General features: G+C 37.0%; 1 protein-coding gene across 3 annotated transcripts in view; it reads right to left on the reverse strand.

The window, feature by feature from the left end:
- The window catches only part of susd6 (sushi domain containing 6), a 33,545-nt gene extending 29,789 nt beyond the window's left edge, over positions 1 to 3,756 (reverse strand). For all 3 annotated transcript variants that reach the window (XM_032585057.1, XM_032585058.1, XM_032585056.1), the window contains exon 1: positions 3,518 to 3,756. The gene's annotated coding sequence lies outside the window, so the exon portion shown is untranslated. The remainder of the gene's footprint in view (positions 1 to 3,517) is intronic.
- Positions 3,757 to 20,862: the final 17,106 nt, after the last annotated feature.

The raw sequence follows: 20,862 nt of genomic DNA on the forward strand, positions 1-20,862 counted from the left end.
ATGTTGCTGGTATAAATTAATTAATATCCCAGCAAGCAGTTTCACAGGGGGGAAATCCTGCATGCTTCAAGTCTGGATGTCAACCTGACCTGCAGCAGCATTTATGTCCTGTCAGATACCGACAGCAATGCTGAACACAACGCATCATGTTAAAATGTGTTGTATTATTTTAAACATGTTTTGTTTACCATGGAGGATTTTGAATCAAGCTTTACTGCAATGTAATCCTCAACATTAGCTGATTTAATATGTCTTAAAAATCCAAAATCTCTGAACAACATAACAACTATCAAGATTTGAGAAGGACAAAAAGAAGGGATTTCAAATGACAAAATAGATTTAAAAACAACTACAGCACTGCATATGGATGCATCAGAAAATAAAAAACAACTTCCTTGTTTTATTACTAAACAAATCTCTCTGGTTAGGACTTTTAAGTAAATGAAATGTAAATTAGTGACTGGATTGTGGGGAAAAAACTGCCAACGTTAGCAGTCTGATTTCCAGTTTTATCTCTTCTATGTTCCCAGAAACTGGCATAAACTGCCACAACCTGCCATGCAGCTAACCATCAAAACTGGCAGTACCAGTTTTACCGTCCCACTACGTTTCGATGTAGATCCACAGTAATTAACTAAACATTGAAAGTGTCAATCAGCAAAAGAAAAAAAAACAGACCTCAGGATTTAAGAAATGGAAATTTTACAAGCCAAGACAACAGTCTGTAGTCATCCACTTGCGGGGGAAAAAACTATGCAACTCCCCACTTCAGAGAGCAGCAACACAAGCAGCCGGCCAGCCAGCCAGCAGGCTGCTACTGCAGTTTTTCAGCTGCCCGAGGCTCCTGGAATGCAAAGGGAGCCAAGGCAAGCACCAGCACAGACATGTGTCCGGGAACAGAGAGCACTCAGTGTGCCAAAGAAACAGCCAAGAGGAGGTTTCCACCCAATAGGACCCAGTGCTGCTGCTAGAGCCTGCGTAGGCCTGTGGAGGGAGCCCAGAGACAGGACTCTGCATGGCAGCAGAGAAAGGAGCCTTTGTTATGCAGTAGTATGTACTGTTAGGGCCCACAGCTACTCAGCATCCCCCCTCCAATGCTGCAAGCAAGGGACAGAAACACACAGAAAGACTAGAGACAAGACAAAGAGGGAAAAATAACATGTAAGAAAAGTGGGATGAAGCAAATGAATAAGAGATAACATGTCATAGCTTAACAAGCCTATATGTGTGTTGGAACTAAAAAAAAAAAAGACAAAACTTAAATCAATACTTAATTTGCCCACAATTCACCTCTCAATAAGATTTCAAGAACAAATAGGACTTGCTAGTCATTGTGTATTTGTGCTGACACATGGAAAATAAACAGCTTTGGGTCAATACACATTCTGCCAGTTTTTACCTCCATGTTATGATTTCATACTTGTAAACAAAGACAAAAAGACAAGTTGTCATGTCTCCTATTTAGGATCTTTATGAACCTAGATACGCTTATAAGAAAGTAGCTTCTTACCCAAGATTGCCACAACTGATTGTTATTTAAAGAACTAATTACAAAGTTCAATACAACTGTAACTGTGAAGAGGACCCGAGTCTACCTTGCTATTTCAAACTTCCAAGGCATTTCTCACCCATGTGCTTAACCATCAAGCAATAGTCTGTTTCTTCTGAAAGCATTTAAATGAAATCCCAAAATCAATCAGGCTAAAATACTCCAAATGCATGTAAAATGTTATATTTCATCCAAATTGCATTGACTGTGGTTTTCTTAGCCCACAATCCACAAGCCAAAAAAACCTCCACCACTTTATGATAGCACATATCTGTTGTGGTCACAAATCATATTTCCTTTTCAACATGGGTAGAACGGAGAGCTTTACCTTTAATCACTGTTTTGATCAAGGGATTAGGAATGCACTGGTATAAAACTTTTGGGTGATATCAACACTTGTTATGGCCAATAACAGATATTTATTTCATATTTAAATGCATTTATATTTCCCCTCCTGAAATGGATACACAAACGTCAACAGGATGGAAATAAACCCTGCTTTTTTTATTATTAGCCAAACCAAAAACAGCAACATTTCATATAACAGCTGATTAATGGTTTTCCAGCTTTCATTTTGTATTTTTTGTACTTTTGTCCTCTCTCTATCTTCATGCCTTATAAATCAAAGTCCTCCTTCAAAGATGCTTATAAAAACTTTTATACCACGTTTGAGAACACATCTGGAATTTCAGCAAAACCTTGCAATATTGTGCCCCATGGAAAGTTTGTAAGATTGTGTTCAAAGTATCTAGTTTGCAATAGTGTTTACTAATGCTCATCAGCTTGATTCTTGGGTCTCTTGTGATGTAATCAATCCAAAGACACAAAAATAGACTTTGCTGTATTTTTTTTCTTGTTTAGTTTGACCTTTTAAAACTTTCCATTTTATGAAATGTTGCAGTGGAAATCCATAATTTATTACCCATGTTTTTACTATCAGTACGTATTTGGAATTGAAAAACAAAAACACCACTAGACAGTACCCTTAAATCATTTTACAATATAAACCCCAATACACAAGTCTCTGCTAAATCAGACAGCACAACAAACTGTTATTGCTGGAGGAACACTACATTTGGACCCCCGCCTTACTTTATCCTCCAATGTAAACACTTCACATCTGGACTTCCCTGCTCTTTGCAATATCAAATGTCATAACTTACTAAACACCGTTAACAGTAAGCCAGTCATACTTAAACTGGAACAAAGGCCAGTGAATGGGAAATGACACTACTGAGAGTTTCCCCTGTAAAAAAAAAAAAACTCCAAAAAAACGGGGCATCCGAGCTCGATAATAAATCTTTGCTACTGTATCAAACGTGAGTCAAAAGCAGAGTCACACGCTTCGACACGTGTAACTGTACTGTGAGGTATTTAAACAAAGAGTGTGGTGGTGGGCTGCCAACATCACACACATCGACACACAGAAGTTAATGATTAGAACAAAACAATCCAACTCAAATAGCAGGACACACATAAGAGTTCAGGTGCTATTTTACTGACTCACCTCAGATAAAGTCGACACACCTATGACTTCCTCGTACCTTTTATTGTTCATGTGACTGGTCTAACAATACATCAGCCCTCACAGCTGTTAGAGCGAACCGACAAGATACTCTAAATGTTTACGTTCCATCTCCATAACATTAGTTTAAGCTTTTTTCTAAATATTAAAACTTAAACACGACAGACGTGCGTCAAAACAGACACATTGCGTCTTTGGACAAACGTTTACGGAAGAACACGGCTAGCTTAGTTTCAGATCGAAAAGCAGAAAACTGACAACTCATTATTCTCTTTGGCAGAACAGTAAATGTTTGCCAGACATGTGATATTTTTGTCTTGTTTGTTGTTTCGAAGTGAACTAATTCAGACGGACAAAAGACGGAACGGGAGACTGTTTGAGATCTCCTAGTGGCCTATGTGTGCTTAGCTTGCGAAAAAAGACGACAACAAAAAAAAACTCACCAACGTAAAGGTTAACAGCGGCGAGCCCTCCTCTGCCCCGGTTCACAATCGAGGCATTAAAGTCAGATTTAAAGACGACACCCACAGACTAAAGCTGTAAAAAGAAAGTAGAATAGAAGTATTTCGCCGTCGAGGTCCCGTCTGCCCTGCTCCGTCACTCCTTGTCCTCCTCGACTCGCCAGCTCTTTATTTTAGGTGAGCGGAAACACTCGCTGCTGTGAGAACTCTACAGGGCTGCCTGCCTCGCTCTCGCGCGGTCTCCATGGATACCTCTATAAAAGGGGCGGTCCTACAGCTTGTCATGGCGCTTCAAAATAAAAGCTCATGTGTTAGGTTTGGAGACAAAAGAATTAAAGAGCAACTAATCAACAAAAACAGAGCACAATACAACAAAGAGATCAAATATTGTATTTATGGGGGAAAAAATTTATCTATGTACCAAGAAAATTTTAAATCACCTTATATACAATAGAAACTAAATTTTGAGTAAAATATTTAAGATGTTTAAAACATACATTGTGATAATTATTATGAAGTTAAAAACAATATAGAATATGCCAAAACAGATTAACATTTTTATGTAAAACATTACTGGTCAAAGGATAAAGTAAACACCTTTCATTGAAACTAGTTCCTCAGAAAACCAGTTCCTGAGTTTGTTTTTTTTTAAATTTATGATACAAATCACAGCTTTGTATCATAAACAACATAAACAACTGTAGCTAACAGGGAACAAACATTTTAAGCACAGAATGATGACATATACAATAATAAATGAAATAAAAGTTTCACTTCATATATAAACTTTGCTTAGAGATCAAATTAAACCAACCAAAAACACCATCTGTCTTTGTAAAAATTTCAGCTTTGATCCCACAAGAATAAAAAAACATCTGCAATGATACTTCAGAACCATAGTTTTGTGTTTATTCTTCAGCAAGTTCTTCCTATTATTTGTTCATAGCTACTTCAGTTTCAAAAGACATGCTGTCCAGTGAGATACAATACCCTTTGATTAATTAAACTCAAAATGCTAGAGAAACTTCTAGACATGGTATCATATCTATCCAATGTAATAATTACATACATTAAATAGTGGTGTGAAATTACAAAAAACATTATTGCATGATATGGAATGCAAATTAACCATCAAGTAAAGATTATGTAAAAAGAAGTAGCACAGTAAGCTTATATGGGCCCTGATTCTGCATATCTTCATTTCCTAAATTCACATTATTCATGTCAGCCTTTTTTGTCATTCTCCACACTCACCTTTATTCTGTCTTTGTATATGAAAAATTAATTTCTCAACCCCTGTCTCTTCCTTGTCACAGCATTGGTTTTGGAGCTCAGCAGTAAAGCCGCCAGTGAGTAATGGGATTAGAGTCCAGATTAACACTATGACTTCAGATGTCCTGTAAAGAACCTCTGTGATATACATGCAGATCTATTCTACGGAAAACCAACATGTAGTGGACCTGCATTCTTCAAATTAGCCAATTGAAATTAAAATATATTTAATATAATGTGTCAACTGTTATTGTAACTAGATCATCATACAAAACTAATCTTGCATAAATTAGAGTTCCTTTGTTCCTATTTTTCTGGTTTCACAAGGATATTATTGGTTCTGATTCCCAAATACTTTAAAAGTTAAAACCAGGAAAGCTACGGAGAACCCCTCAAATTTTCCACGTGTCTATGCTGACATCTAGTGGCCATTGTTGGTTATTGCATTCACTATGCGGTTTCCATTTCAACATTCATCTAAATAATACAAAAAAAATTGGTAGTAATAATTATTAGTGTTTTAAAAAGCTGTTATTAAAACATACTATTTTAAAAGAAATAACTGTTCACAAATAAAACTGGAAAGAAACAAAATTATACAGTCTTATATTAAATGATGGCTTCACAGCTTTCTTGATAAAATATTTAAAAAACATGCTTTTACCTGTATTTGAACCTCAATGTTTTTTTTCTTGAATTAAATATTTTATGAACTGGGAATATGTAACGATGAACACACTCATTAAGCATCGTAGCAGCAGATGGTGCTAGGATGGCACTGGTTCAACCCACTTACTTATTCCTGGTTCTGCAGCTGACAGGCAGGCTTCTTTGCTTTTACACAAGGTCCAAATGTGTGTTCTAGTTAAGCAATGAAGAGAAAAGAATTTTAACATTTGTGCTAATTATCACCTGAATTAACACTTAACTCCTGTTAAAGTATGCGTGCAACAAATTTTATATTTCATCTTATATTTCCAGTTTAAGATGAAAACAGAGAGGCTGATTTTTTTAAATTGACATGTATATTTTGTGTTTTTAAAATGGGCTTATCTTAAAAAGTGTTCCTTCCACTTACAGATTATTGATGACATAGGTTTAAATGAGAAAATGTATTTTTTTTTTTTTTTTTTACACATTTCTGTAGATAATTTACACCCAAGTTACTCAAATGTGTAGTTTGTAGTTTGGTTTTAGTGAGATCTGAATAATGAATTATCCAACACGTATGCAATTAATTACTGCATAACATCAGCTTATCACCAATTCATAATCTGTTAAATCATACTTGATTACATCAACCTGTCCAGAGACTACAGGTAGAAATTTACATTTTTTGTTATAACCACCGATGTTTAACATTTAATATCCAGGATATTTAACATCCTTAATTTTTATTTAATCAAGGATAACGCTTAACGTTGTCCTTGATGTTTAAAATTATTGCCAATGTTTATCAGATGTCAACCATCATCTCCAGAAACGTTTCCTTTTCAGTTAAACATTAGAGATAAAGTAAAACATTCCAGCTACAGTAAACATCAGATGTAACCTTAAACATCAAGGACAATGTTAAGCACTAGAACAAAATAAAAAATTAGATAAATCTTTATTGTCATTGTCACAAGAATGAAATTTAAAAAGTGCCATCAGTCAGAGAATATGCTTAAAAACAAAAAATAACTGTCTCACAATTCACACACAATGGACAACTTTAAACATTGGAGATAACATTGGGGTTAACATTGTGCCCGATGTTACATATTGTCTCTTTTTCTGTCATCTCTAAAGAATCTTCATGTCAAATCTCCACATTCAAAGACAAACTCCAAGGATTTTCTAGCTTTATTCATTTTCATTTTAGCAGACTGTGAGAAAATCCCTGTAAAGAAATCAAAATGATCACATTTCTTACGGTTATAGTATTAAATGTTCATTAGAATTTAAAGTTTATTGATCTTTGAGAATGTGCTTTTGCACCATTATGCTATGGCCACTATATTATGGCAATAACTTCTGGGACAATTTATTGTACAGCAAAATTTAGGTTGACAACTGCCACCAAGTTTTGCTGGATGATAAATTGTCCGAGAAGTTATTGCCGTAAACGGTAATGAGACCATTTTCAACTAATACAATGGCTATGGCATAATAATGCAAGAACACATTCCCAAAGATCAAACTTTAACACCCAACTGAGAAGAAAGACGATGCTGAGTGGAGGACCAAAGGAGTCCTATTCATTCTCAAACTTAAAATTCTAATGAACATTTAACACATTTCAAACATTTCAAATACCCTAAATAAATAAACAGAAATTACAAAATAAAACAAAGTTTTTGATCAAAATTTTTTTTTTAAAGAACAATTCTGTTTACAGAGCACCAGATTGAAGACTTTATTCATCCAGTTTTTGGGAGAAAGAGAAACAAATAATGCAAATGAAAACTGAGGATGGGAAGACGACAACAGGGCAGGTGCAGGTGCAGGTTCCAAGTTCAACCCTTTAACAACTCAAGAATGAAATCACTTTTCAAAAACTCACTTTTAAATATTACTTAAATTAACAGCTAAATATCTGCAGCTTTGTTTAAGGCAGATTGCTAAGAAAGTTTCAAGTCAAAATGGTGAACAATCAGGAAGCGTCACCTGGGAACGCTTCCAGGGTTTCCTCCAGGAAACCTGCTGAGCCCAGTGGAAGAGCTGCTGGGGTCGTCCCTCAGCAATCTGCTGCGTGTTTGGGTTAAGAAATGTTACAGAAAGTTGGAGGTGCAGGATCAGGAACTCCGTCTATATCGCCATTTCTAAACAGGAACAATCTATGTTTATATTTCTAAGAGATCTTTGGGCTGCTCTTGGTCCTATCCCTCACCTAGGACCCGATTGCCCTGGCGGACCCGACCCAAATAGAGGCAACAAAGCCTCCGACAGCTCCTAGGATCACTGGGACACTCAAACCCCTCCACCACGATAAGGTGGCAGCCCACGGAGGGGAAAAAACAAAGACAGAACCAGTTCCATTCTCTGACCTGAACTGATCTGGAGAGAGGCCAGAAGGTGGCGCTCTGGTGTTTCTAACTAAACACGGAGTTAAGTTAGAAACTAAAACTTTCCAAACAAAAACGTTTAGAAAGAAACTCAAGTTTTTGTTTTCTCAGTTATTTTTCTCTCCATAGAAGCTACACCTGGTCTGGCGTTGTGTAGTTCCTACCTGGAGGAGGGCATTGGCAGACATGATGCTGCCATCACCTAACCTTTGTCCCTCTCCTGCAGTTAACTTTTCACTTCCATGAACACGGAAAGTTCTCCTGATCAGTTGACCTCATTCTGACCTCAGAAACTCATAGTGTGGTCACCATCTTCCTCTGACCTCAACCCTATTGAGAACCTTTGGAGTTTCCCTAAGCAGAAGCTCTGAGGGTGGAATGCAGTTCATATCAAAACAGCAGCTCTGGGAAGGTATTCTGACATCCGGCAAAGAAATTCAAGCAGAAACTTTCCACAAACTCACAAGTTCACTGGATGCAAGAATTGTGCAGGTGATATCAAAGAAGGGGTCCTATGTTAACAGTCTGTTAAGATGTTTTTGATTGAAATAGCTTTTGATTTTAGTACATGTGACCACTTAATGCTGCACATTCAAAGAATTCTTTATAATCCATAAAATGTTTAGAAAATCTGCTGTGCATAATAATTTGGAACAGTGCATTTTGAGTTTTTTATTTTTGAAAAAAATGTTCTCATGGGGAGCTTTGTTCAGTAAAATTTGATCTATACTGTAATAGCTCATGACTTGAAAATTATACTATCCATCATTTGCATTGACCATTCAAGAAAATCTGAGAAAATATCACTTGCATAATAATTTGGAACACAGTGTACATACATGCTCTGTATGAGGAATTGCTCTAAAGTCAACGACTCAACACAAGCGATTTGCTGTCACCCCTTCTGGTCAGGAGGAGTGGATGCTGTAAGTAATGACTCCATACAATCTACTGGGTTTCCTCTGGTACAAACTTTTGAAACAAATTTAATAAACCAAACCTAATGCATTGATAACTTAGATCAATAGTAATCTATGACTGAATTGAAACAACTTTTTGTAGAATGCCTCGACAACAACATTGCTGTGAACTAACGTTATAATTATAAGTTTTGAACGTTTTTGGTATCTACTTTTGGGGTTTTGAATGTTTTTGGTATCTACTTTTGGGGTTTTGAACGTTTTTGGTATCTACTTTTGGGGTTTTTAATGTTTTTGGTATCTACTTTTGGGGTTTTGAACATTTTTGGTATCTACTTTTGGGGTTTTGAACATTTTTGTTTGGTTTTTTATATTGTTTGTTGGTTGGGCTCATTTGTTAGTTTGGAAGTTGAATTTTATATATTGCCAATTCACAACAAATGTCGTCTCAATGCATTTTGAAATATTTTTAGTTCAATCACGTTTTCCAATTGCTATTAGTTAACAGTACAATAAGCTCAGTTGACTATTAAAGAAGTTTAAAAGGTTTGTTCCAAACGAAACCCAGTAGATTGTGTGGAGTCATTACTTACAGCATTCACTCCTCATGACCAGCAGGAATCGACAGCAAGTCGCTTGTGTTGAGTCGTTGACTTTACAGCAATCCCTCATACAGAGAATGCATGTAGTGACAGTGGAGAGGAAGAACTCTCCTCTACCAGGAAGAAACTTCTAGCAGAACCAGAACCGGGCTCAGTACCAGCAGCCATCTACCATGACCAACTGGAGCTGAGAGAAGACCGAGCAGAGACACAACCACAGGTCAACTGATCCAGGAGAACTTTCCATGTTCATGAACTCATGACAGCCAATGCCCTCCTCCAGGAAAAAACGACAGCCAATCAGAAGTGTAGAATCTATGAAAAGAAAAATAACTGAGAAAACAAAAACAGTTTAAATAAATAATGCAGTACACACAGAAAATTACAAACAGCAGCATAAATACACAGATATATCACAATAAACCAGTCTAAGACTTTTCATAATCAATGCCATAACCATGGTAATACCATAATAATGCAAGAACACATTCTCAAAGACCAATAAACATTAAAGTCTAACATTTAACACTGAATTTGGAAGACATTTTAAATATCTAAAATAAACAAAACAACAAATAAAATTATGAAGTCTTTAAACAAAATTGTCCATAAAAAAAAAAGCAATGGATAGTTGAGGCCAAAGCACCAGACTGAAGACTTATCCAGTTTTTGGAGGAAAAAATAAAAAAAGAAACTGGGCTTGTTTTGATAAATGTTTTAAGTTCAGTCACTTTCCTCTGTCGGCCAATTAAGGGCAAAATCCAAAACAAAAACAAGATGATCCAGGAGGATTCCTGAAGGACAACAGGACAGGTGCAGGTTTAAGGTCAAGCCCTTTAACAACTCAGAATGAAATTTTCACTTTTCAGAAACACACGTAAATATCCCTTAAATAACAGCAAAATGCTTACAGCATTTCTTGAGGAAGACTGCTGCCAATGATAGCGTCACTAAGGTCATCCTTCAGCAGGGGGTGGGAGGGTGAAGACCTTTTCCGTCGTTGTCGGGGCAATGAGGGCCTTTTCCTTCGGTGGTTAGGGGTCCAGTTTAGGGCGAAATTTAGGATGAAAACAAGATGATCCAGGAGGATTTCTGAAGGAGGACAACAACAGGATGAGTACAAGTTTAACCCTTCAACAAATCAGAATGAAATTGTCACTATTCAAAACCATACGCAACTATCACTTAAATAACAGCAAAACACTTACAGCATTTCTTGAGGAAGACTGCTGCCGATGGTAGGGTCACTAAGATCATCCTTCAGCAAGGGGTGGGAGGGTGAAGACCTTTTCTGTCGTCGTCGGGGTGATGAGTGCCTTTCCTTCGGTGGATAGGGATCCGATGAAGGGCGAAATCCAGGATGAAAACAAGATGATCCAGGAGGATTTCTGAAGGAGGACAGGAAGACAACAGGACGGGTGCAGGTTTAAGGTCAAACCCTTTAACAACTCCAATTGAAATCATGACTTTACAAAAACTCAAAGTAGCTCTTTAACAGCAAAATACCTGCAGCATTTCTTGAGGAAGACTTCTGAGCCCGATGGTAGAGTCACTGACGTCATCCATCAGCCGGGGGTGATGAGGGCCTTTTCTGTTGATCATCGTAAGGAGCAGTTGGGGAGTAGGTGGGTCATCTAAAGGACTTGTCGGAGATTGTAGTCTCTGTGATATAATTTTTATTGTTACCTTCTTAATACCCTTTATAATAGATTTCATACACATATTTGACCAAAGAATCTAAGATTGTTGGCTAGTTTTCGCACCTTTACCCTTCGGTCGAGTTCATTTTCACTCAAACCAGACCGAAGGGCTGACTAACCCTTTACCCGTCGATTGGGTTCATTTTCACACAAACCCCACCGAAGGGTAACTAACCCTTGGCCCGTCGGTCAAATTCATTTTCACTCAAACCTGACCGAAGGGCTGACCAACCCTTTACCCGTCGATCTGGTTTGTTTTCACTCAAACCCCACCGAAGGGTAACCCAAACCCTTTACCCGTCAGTCAAGTTCGTTTTCACACAAACCACACCGAAGGGCTGACTAACCCTTTACCCGTCGATTGGGTTCATTTTCACACAAACCCCACCGAAGGGTAACTAACCCTTGGCCCGTCGGTCAAATTCATTTTCACTCAAACCTGACCGAAGGGCTGACCAACCCTTTACCCGTCGATCTGGTTTGTTTTCACTCAAACCCCACCGAAGGGTAACCCAAACCCTTTACCCGTCGATTGGGTTCATTTTCACACAAACCCCACCGAAGGGTAACTAACCCTTGGCCCGTCGGTCAAATTCATTTTCACTCAAACCTGACCGAAGGGCTGACCAACCCTTTACCCGTCGATCTGGTTTGTTTTCACTCAAACCCCACCGAAGGGTAACCCAAGCCCTTTACCCGTCGATCAAGTTCATTTTCACTCAAACCCGACCGAAGGGTGACAACAAACCCTTTACCCGTCAATTGGGTTCGTTCCACACAAACCCTACCGAAGGGCAACCGTAAGCCTTTACCCGTTGGTCAAGTTCATTTTCACTCAAACCCGACCAAAGGGCTGACTAACCCTTTACCCGTCGGTCAGGTTCGTTTTCACTCAAATCCCACCGAAGGGTGACCCAAACCCATTACCCATCGATCGGGTTCGTTTCCACACAAACCCCACCGAAGGGTAACCCTAAGCCTTTACCCGTCGGTAGGGTTCGTTGTCACTCAAACTCCACCGAAGGGTGACCCAAACTCTTTACCCGTCGGTCAGGTAAAAGGTTTGGGCTTGCTAAAACCTTTGGTCGGGTTTTATCACAAACCCGATCAAAGGGTAACTCTAACCCTTTACCCGTCGGTCAAGTTCATTTCCACTCAAACCCGACCGAAGGGTGACCCAAACTCTTTATCTGTCGGTCAGGTTCATTTTCACATAAACCCCACCGAAGGGTGACTCAAACCCTTTACCCGTCGGTCAAGTTCATTTTCACTCAAACCCGACCGAAGGGTGACCTAAACTCTTTATCCGTCGGTCAGGTTCATTGTCACTCAAACCCCACCGAAGGGTGACCCAAACTCTTTACCTGTCGGTCAGGTAAAAGGTTTGGACTTGCTAAAACCTTTGGTCGGGTTTTATCACAAACCCAATCAAAGGGTAACTCTAACCCTTTACCCTTTGGTCGGAGTGGCTACCGGAAGTTTGTTTTCACACAAACCCATCCAAAGGGTAGCCCTAACCGTTTGGTTCAGATTTTTTTTTTTTACACAAGATCAGAACTCCTTCCTTTCAAATGGCGTGTTTTTCTTGCGTGGAGCATTGTACGTGGAATGGATCGACCCCTTTGATGTACTCATTTGTTACCAATTTCCTTGAACTCATCCGATGACTTCATAGCCTTGAGGAGTGGCTACCAGAAGTAGCAAACCACATTTCCTGGCATTTGATTCACACTCCAGTGCATCTTAATATCCACATTCCCTGCTTGTCTGAGGCCATCTGGTGTCTTCAGAGTCTCCATCTTGACAAAAACTGTTGTTCGGCTTAGATATCTTCCCATTCCATATTCCATGTGGTGTCGGCAAGGCCTTAAATTCTCAACCATGAGCTCAAAACTATTATCCATCACCACAGACAAACTAAGGATGCATGTGGCGACAGTAGAGAAAAGATTTCCCTTTAACAGGAAGACTTTCCCAAAAAAAACAAAAACTGCAGTTATCAAACATTGGTTAAAAGTTAAGTAAGCTAAAGCACCTACTAATTGAGTATTCATGTGGTGACAATGGAGATGAAAAAACTTCCCTTTAACAGGAAGAATTTCCAAATAAGGTTAACACTGCACCAATTATTTAAATTGGTTAAACGTTAAACTAACGCAATGACTCATACTGAGGATGCATCTAGTGACGGGGGAGAGGAAAAACTTCCCTTTAACAGAAAGACTTTCCAAAAAAAGTTAACACTGCACCAATTTAAATTTCTTAAGTTATACAAGTAGGCTAAGGCAATGCCTCACAATGAACATGCATGTAGTGACAGCAGAAAGGGGAAAAAACTTCCCTTTAACAGGAAGTCTTTCCAAAAAATAAAAACCGGTTATCAAACATTGGTTAAAAGTTAAAAAAGCTTGAGGAATGCCTCATGTTGAGGATCCATATGGTAACAGTGGAGAGGAAAAAAGATCCCTTTAACAGGAAGACTGTCCCAAAAAAAAACTGCAGTTATAAAATATTGGTTAAAAGATAAGTAAGCTATAGCAATAACTCGTACTGAGGATTCCTCTGGTGACAGTGGACAAGACAAACTTCCCTTAAAGGGGAAGATTTTCCACAAAAAAAAGGGTTAACTGCACCAATTTTTAAAATTCATTAAAAGCAAAGTAAGCTTAAGGAATGCCTCCTACAGAGGATACAAGTGATGACTGGAGAGGAAAACTTCCCTTTAACAGGAAGACTTTCCACAAAAAAAAAAAACAGAAAAAAGGACAAAACTGCACCATTTAAATTGGTCAGCAGTTAAGTAAGCTAAATCAATGCCTCATATTGAGGATGCATGTAGTGACAGTAGAGAGGATAAACTTCCCTTTAACAGGAAGAACCCTCCAGCAGAACCAGAAGTCGGCTCAGTATGAAAGGCAATCTGTCACTACCCCCGGGGGATTTGAAAGGACAGAGTAAAGAGAGAGAGAAAAAGAAAAAGCTGCTGCTTGAAGTATTTCTATAGAAGAAAAGAGTTAGTTGCAGTAGAAGCTCCTTTGGTGGCTTTATCTATGAGGGGAAAAAAGCAGTTATTTGCACCAAACGGCCCTCCAGCAGCTAACTCTAGGAGAGAAACTGGGTTAAAAACATAGACTTAAACAATGAAGGACAAGTCCCAGTCGAACATCTCTTCAGCTGAAAACCTGCAAGAGCTGGTGGGTTAGTGTTAACATTACCTCTGTGGCCTCCGGCTTGCAGCTCCAGGAGATCTCTCTGTTGTCCGTCATCGTTGTCATCCAGAAGAAATTAAAGCGCATGACGAAATTCCACGAGAAATGGTTTCGACGCAAAAATTAATCGGTTTTCATGTTTAAATTGTTGAACGTAAATGAAATTCGTTTGACTTATTAAATTATTAAAGTATGGACCCTGTCTTTGAAATATTTAGATTAAATAAACTAAATATTAAGTAGGTACAAAAATAGGTATGTATGCATGTTGAAATGTAAAGACCTTATTTTCATCCAAAACATTTGATAATATTCATCAGAAAGACAAATATTATCTTAATGCAGCTATATTAATGTCAACATAGCCACTTTAAATTACCACTGATAAGTAGGCATGTTATCAAGGTTTACTAAGCCTAAGCTCTATCACTTTCTACAGCCTCTAAAGTGTATTTGCCAAATCTTTGGCAGCCATCTTTCTTTCATATCACAACAGATTTTAAGCCAGGAACTTCAGATTGTAGACATATCAGATTCTAGTTACACCTAAACCTTTGCAGGTCACAGGACCACAGAAAATGCTTTAAACAACACTGAAAAACCCAAAGACGGAAGGATTTACAACAGCATAATCCTTCTCAGCTCATTGACTCTCAGCAGAGAATCAAACCAAGAGGCCTAGCGTTGGCCTTCAGCAAACATTAGCATCAGCAGCGTAGCAAAACCCGCAACAGCTCCTACCCTGAGATGTCTTCTGGACCCGCCATTGGAACAGTTCTTTGACTTAACCAACCTTTGATGGGTTGGGCGGATCCGCCAGGCACCTTGTAGCGTTTCCTCAGCTTGACGGAAGCGATCCTCAGCTTGATTGAAGCGATCCTCAGCTTGATTGAAGCGATCCTCAGCTTGATTGAAGCGATCCTCAGCTTGATTGTAGTATATCCATAATCGATCAACTGCCAGCGATCCTCAGCTTGATTGTAGTATATTCATAATCGATCAACTGCTAGCTCCAAGTGCCATCATATCTCCTCAGACGTTTCACCCTAGTGAAAAAAAGCATATATACTTCAGTATATTTCAAATATACTTACATTTATAAAAGTACATTTTAAGTATGCTAAGTATTACTTAGCATAAGTATTACTTAGCATACATAAATATATGTATGAATATATACAAAGTTTACTAAAAGCATGCTTGTAAACTTGTAAACATTATAACTTTAAACACACTTAAATATAATTGTACCGAAATACATTTTTAAGAAATATATTAAATAAAAGTATACTTTAAGTCAACAAAATATGTATTTGCTCAAGTGTACCAATGAAACAATATGCTTTTAAAGAAATTTTGTGTATATTTTAAAATCTATGCTCAAAATAGATTTTTTTTTAATTCACTTAACGCTTACTTGAGAAATGAACTACTAAATATACTGAAATTTTAGTATGTTTTAAATTACATAAGAGTATATACTTCAGGCTAATAAAGTATGCCGTTTTAGATGCCTTAATAATTTTTTACTATTTTTGTCAAAATGGGGAAGAATAAAAAAATAATAATCATTTAGTGGACCTTGATGTAATGTTGTTTAACAAAGTAAATAAGGTGTTCATGCCTCAAAATATCAAACATTGACACTTTAGTGACAGAGGTTCTACAACAAAAACAATACTTGTCCTTAACACTAAATGTTGCAGGTATCTTCAGTTTTACATATCTCCGAATATGATCTGTTGTTTTCAGTTTTTTTAACTAAAACACGGAAGCTGTCTTTATCCAATCCATTTTCAGATGTATGATGTAAGATCTATTAGTGAACCGCATTAGCTCCAGTTCACACTCCAGATGGTGGTAGCAATTAAAATACAAAAGTGTAATTGTAGCATACCGTAATCACACTAATATATAAAATAAGTAATGCCAATATATTTAAAATACAATCTAAATATATTTTAAATGTAATTCAATCCCAAAATTGTACTCAAAATATACTAATCAAGCACGTTTATATTACGTAGATAAAAAGCAATACATTTAAAGTATACTAAATATAACTTAAATTGTTCCAAAAAAGTATGTGAAAGTACATTTAAAGTTGTGCTTATACAATTTAAATACTATTAAAATACACTAAGCACAAAATTAGCGTTTATCCAAAATAGCACACTTTAAGTTAACTAATCCTAAGTGAACTTGGAGTATGCTCATGATTAGTTTGACTTAAAGTATGCTTAAGTATACTAACATTTAACATACTTACTATATTTATTTTTCACAGGGGCAGGGACGCCAGCAACCAAACACACCGCCGCTGAGAGGCCATGGTGGGGTCTCTCCTTGTATGCTGCTCTGTTTAGACACACAAAAATGACTTCACTAAGGTCATTGGTGGAAAAAGACAAACAGCTTGGAATAAGGTTTCCGAAAAACAACTTACCGAATAACCAACGCAGCGATTTCAAACACGGCGCTCCCGCGGCCTACTTGCCATCACTGCGGCCTACTCGTAGGTCAAGTACAAGGCGCAAGCTAGGCCTCGATAAACACTGACACGATTTCACTCGGGTCCACAGAAGTTTCAGGCATAAAGCTGGGCGTCCACTCGGATTCCGCGTCGTGGGAGATCAGAGAATATCATTTGTAATCCAGGTCCCAAAGTTCGTAAGTATCAGACCGACAGTTTCCATGCGGCCAGGTGCTAGCAGGATCTTTTTTTTTTTTTTTTTCCTAAAAACGCTCTCGTAGAAACTGCGTCATATTTCTATCCAGCATGGCGCATGCGCGTCACGGTCATTAATAACAAAATGGCGCCATTCGCCACTGTTGCCAGATTTGACATTTTCCAGTATAAAAACCTGTAAAACCTGCCCAACTGCAAAGATACAGTAGGAATCTAAATCTTTAATAAAACTCATGTTAATAGCACTATATGTTTTATTTATAATTTATCCCTAATATATTTTTAGAATAATTTAAACAGCAAAATTTTATATTTATTTTTTATAATGTAGGACTGAAGATTTTTTTTTAAAGTTTTCAAAATGTGAATTCTTCTAAGAATAAGCTAAGACAGTTTTAGAAAAAAATAAAGAAAAATGTAGAAAAACAGTAAAAATGTATTTATATATACATATAAATATAACTATATCCATAGTTTTTAACACTAAAATTATATGAGAGATTGAGAGATAAACTTGCTTTTTATATTTCATGTAATATAAAAAGCAAGTTCATACCAAACTGCTGCTCCAGTATGTCCTGACTCTTACGGAGAGTGAAGAGTGTCAAATGACAATAAATAACTTATGTAATAATTATTTAAGTTTGTCATTAATTTATTAAAGCTCTTCAGTCTCCATAGATGTGTGTCTTTTGATAGAGGTGTGTCTTTTGATAGAGGTGTGTCTTTTGAATAATATAAGTTTATTCATAAATTGCTTATTTAAAGATGTTCAATAAAGTTTTGTAAAATAAATTTTTCTTTAAAGAAATGCGTACAATTAAAAGAAGCAAAAAATATCCCAGCAGAGATTTTATATTTAGGACATAAAGGGTTAATGGGTACAAATACTTTTGTAAAGAACTGTCTTAGATTACCTCCTCAGTCCAGCATGACGTAATAAATAGATTTTTTCTTCTTATGAAAGAGATTTTTATTCTTGGTACTTTTTTTGTCCTCCACTTTTCATCTTATTTTTAAGCTCTAAACAGAAGTTGGGTAGAAAAGCACCAAAAATAATAAAGTAATCCACAAAAAAACGTACCGAAAAGGTTGTAGAACTATTTACACAAAACATAACTGAAAGACTTGTATGCAGTACTGTGTGTTGTTTGTTGTTATGCAAACTGTTTTGCATTACACAAGTATGTTCTCTCCTACTTCTGGTATTTCCATCAAACCCAAGAGGAATGTTACAAGCTCCTGTTAAAGCCTGAACTAAAGGCAACAACCGCAGTGTGAAAGGAGATCCTGTTAAAAGGTTAAGCATTTTCCTAAAGAACAGAACAGTCCGTCTTCAGATGTAATGTTAATGCGTTCACTTGAAGATACATTGGTGTGGTTTAGTTTTGTCGCTAATAAATGTATGATTAAAAAGACACAATATGGAGATGGAGTTTGGATTCCTGTACTGCAGGATTTCACAAAATCCAAAGCTTTTAAAAGGCTTACCACAGATTTCGACATAGATTGAGAAGTGTTTGGGTTGGAAGGGATTCTTACATTAACTGGTATGAATTTGTAAATGAGTAAACAGCTTAAATAATGTTGTGATTTGACAATACAGGAGCACTGTGCACAGTTTGGACTCACTGTACTATTTAGGAGCTGAAAAACGTCTCTTTTTCCGAATGTTGAGGTGAGATTTTTTATTTCTCTTTCCCTTTGGTGTTGACTTATTTACTTGTAGGAGCATTTAAAAAAAATCACAATCTTATAAAGTTTGAGATTTTTTGTCACATATCTGAAAATAAGTCATGAGATTCATCATATAGAGTGAAATATTTTTATATCACTTGTAAGATTTGAATATTATGGCTTATAGATCATGAAAACCAGAAATTTCTGTGTTTTGGAAAATTAGAGAACCAAAAGGTCCTGGGTTCGAATCCCAGCCTGGGGTCTTTCTGCAAAGAGTTTGCATCTTTCCCTGTGCATGAATGGATTCTTTCCAGGTACTCCAGTTTTCTCACACAGTCCAAAAAACATTCTGTTAGATTGATTTGTCTCTTTGCGATGGACTGGTGACCAGTCCAGGCTGCCCTTCCTCTTGCTTAATGACCGCTGGAGAGAATCATGGTGTCATTGACTGTCTTCTGGACATATGTCAAGGCAGCAACCTTCCCCATGATTTTGAAGCCTAATGACTCAGACTGAGAGACCATTTAGAGCACAGGTGTCAAACTCCAGTCCTCGAGGGCCACTATCCTGCAGTTTTTAGATGTGCCACAGGTACAAAACACTGGAATGAAATGGCTTAATTACCTCCTCCTTGTGTAGATCAGTTCCCCAGAGCCTTGATGACCTAATTATTCTATTCAGGTGTGGTACAGCAGAGGCACATCTAAAAGTTGCAGGACACCGGCCCTCGAGGACTGGAGTTTGACACCCCTGATTTAGAGGCTCAGGAAACCTGCATGTGTTTTGAGTTAATTAACTGACTATGGTGTTTCTACGAGTTTCCAATTTAAACTATTTCACCGGGTTCTAATTTTCCAAGAGACTCAATTTGGAGTTATCTGGAAGTTTAAATTTCTGAAATAAGTGACATAAAACATTAAATTTTTCACAAATTTTTTTGGGGGGGAAGTTTAAAAATCTTGTTCATTAAATACGCCAATAAAAACAAACATCTGAAAAACAAACAAGAAAAAATACAAATGCAAGCCCTTAAAATAGCTCTGGGAAAATAAGAGACCACTTAAAGTGCTCAGTTTCTCTGATTTTACTTTTCATAAGTGTATGTTTGAGTAAAATGAACATTGTTCTTTTATTCTATGAACTACTGACATTTCTCCGAAGTCGCAAGCAAAAATTTTGTATTTATTTGCAGAAAATGAGAAACGGTCAAAATAAGGAAAAGGATGCAGAGCTTTCAGACCTCAAATAATGCAAAGAAAACAAGTTCATGTTCATTTAGAAACAACAATACTAATGTTTTAACTCCGGAAGAGTTCCTAAACCAATATTTGGTGGAATAACAGGGAGGTTTTCAATGGGGTTCAGTGCAGTGGGCTCTGAGTTTTTCCAGAGCTGTATATCTAATTTTAATGGAGAATTTCTTTTTGTACAGAGATTTATCTTGTAAAGGAAATATGCATATAATAAGAGGTATATAGTTAAATTTTAATGAAAGTTAAATGATTATTTACTTAACTGTTAAAAAAGTATTAAAACAGATTTTATTTTAAAAAAGCATGCATAATTTTGCAAAGATAAGAAACTATTCAAAGTGAGCAGTAACTGTTTATGACATCTTCATTGAAGGTACATGGGCGGCTCAGGCACTCACAAAAATTTTGGGGTTGTACCTTTAACAAGTTTTCTATTGTTTATTGACATGGTCCTTCAGTCAAAACGGAGTGGGTGTCCTCTAATGTTGTGTACAGTTTAACCATTGCAAGAAAATATGGTTGTACACCAACTGGTTGATACTTTGTGAACATAATAATTAAAAGGAAATATTTTAAACGTTTTGTAATGAAGAAACCCTTAGACTGAGATAAACATGAAAAATATATTGTTTATATCCAATTATATAACCCGTGTTTGACCCTTCGCTTCCACCTCAGTAGCTTCCATCTCCTACATCAGGAGCGTCAAACTCATTTTCATTTTGGGCCAAATCCAGATCCTGAATGCTCTTAAAGGGCCGGTTGTGCCAGAATGTATTGATAAAACCTGTTCCCAAACTGTTAAAATATCAATGAATTCTTAAAATTAAATGATATTATTGAACATCTTTTCAGTCCCTCCAGGTTTTCATGATTCTTTCTGTGATTTTTTGCAATAAAAATCAAAGTGTTTGTGGAACTAATTTGGAAATATTTGCACTTATTTATGACAGTA

Source organism: Xiphophorus hellerii, chromosome 15, assembly GCF_003331165.1.
Source record: "Xiphophorus hellerii strain 12219 chromosome 15, Xiphophorus_hellerii-4.1, whole genome shotgun sequence".
NCBI classification, from domain to species: domain Eukaryota; kingdom Metazoa; phylum Chordata; class Actinopteri; order Cyprinodontiformes; family Poeciliidae; genus Xiphophorus; species Xiphophorus hellerii.